This window comes from Anneissia japonica, unplaced genomic scaffold (genome assembly GCF_011630105.1).
Source record: "Anneissia japonica isolate Jap-2015-1 unplaced genomic scaffold, ASM1163010v1 scaffold287921_len548085_cov176, whole genome shotgun sequence".
In the NCBI taxonomy this organism is placed as follows: Eukaryota; Metazoa; Echinodermata; class Crinoidea; order Comatulida; family Comatulidae; genus Anneissia; species Anneissia japonica.
Genome location: NW_022750794.1, coordinates 399,340 through 401,093, shown reverse-complemented (window position 1 = coordinate 401,093; position 1,754 = coordinate 399,340).

The window sequence follows — 1,754 nt, the reverse complement described above, 5'->3', positions numbered from 1 at the left end:
TTTATTACTTTATAAGATAAAATGTCACTTAGGACAGGGTTTGACTCGAGCAGGCGGGGTTGTCAAGATCCTGAACTTTAGTCGCAGATAAGATTGGCAATCTAGCAACCAAGCCTCCGCATAGTGCCGGGATAATGAATCAAGGAGGTATCTTAAGGCCAAGGAAGAATGCTAAGGTATCCTAAAAAAAACTCCAACTTACTGCAGTCAACAATGTTGTCTGGCAGGGAATTCCACTTTCGGACTGTACGTGGTAAAAAGGATTTTAATATATATACATATATATATATATATATATATATTCATATATATGTATATATAGGTATATATAAACCTATATATACTGTATATATATATATATATATATATACATACATACATATATATGTATAAATCAAGATATTAAAATAGTAAAATTTAGTAGTGAAAAGATCATTAAGAAATGAAACAGCTGAGTCAAAACATTAATAAAATTATATACAAGTGTAAGAGTTATAATTATGAGTATTTAAAAGTGGTAGCATAATTTATATTGTATTAATTATAAATTCTATTTTTATAGTTTAATTTAAAATTTAAATAATTAGAAGATCCTTTTAATATTCGGCAGTGTAATCTATACATTGCACCAGCATATATATAAGTGAAGTCTTGGTTATTTTGAAATTTACTTTTAGAGGTAGTGAATCAGCATTTCGTGTGTCATACTCATGTCGATCAAATACCATTTCTATTTAATTAGAAATTCTATGAGGTGCAATGTTTTATTCTTTTAAACTTTACAAATACACTACATCAAAACATGTCCATGCCCGAGTGTGCAGCTCAATGATAAATTCTAAAATCTTATCAACACAACAATGAATTAGCTCTTCTGGCCAATTCTATTTACATATTATTTTATGAAACATATTTTTATAAGAATCACGAAATGTCTTGTTACAAATACCATACACAATAGGATTTAACATAGAATCAATATATATCGACAAAAAAGAAAGAAAATATGAGAGTGTGCATCGAGTTTTTTCACCTTGGGTTAGAAAAGCAATGTTGTGAAAAAATGAAGGCAGAATGCAGATACTAAAACCACCAAGTATTATTGTAGTTACCCGCGCTGCTTTGAAGTCGCTTCTCTTGGGCTCTACTGCCTGACTGGTTGAAGATGACAGCACCTGACGAGCTTTTCTTTTCGCTTCGCAATATATACGCAGATGACAGGCGTACGTTGGAATTATAATACTTATCTTGAATATGAAATTAGATTCGTTATACATATCTTCATTGTACAATGGCGAGATGATTATAGCGAAATAGAGTAGTCCAATGGTCCACGTAACAATTAGAAATATTACTACCGATCGAGTGTGTACTTTCACAATATACATATATGGATGCATGATAGCAAAATATCTCTCTCCAACTAAATATAGATGATGAAATAAAGAAGAACTTATAGACCATACCATCATTTTCTGAAGAATCCATCCTACTGTTTCTACAATGTACAAAAACCGTCCATGAAGAGCAAGACGGAGTACAACTACGATGCCAATAATCCCTGTTAATACATCCACCAACGCCATGCTAGCAAGAATTAGGTAACACGGTTGACGCAATGACCGGATTCTTATGACAGAAACAATTACAAATACATTTCCTATAATAATAAAAAGTGTTGCAAATCCGAAAGGAATTGACAACATTTTAGGAAACACACAAATCGAAGTGAAGTCTGTATTGTTCTCTATGTT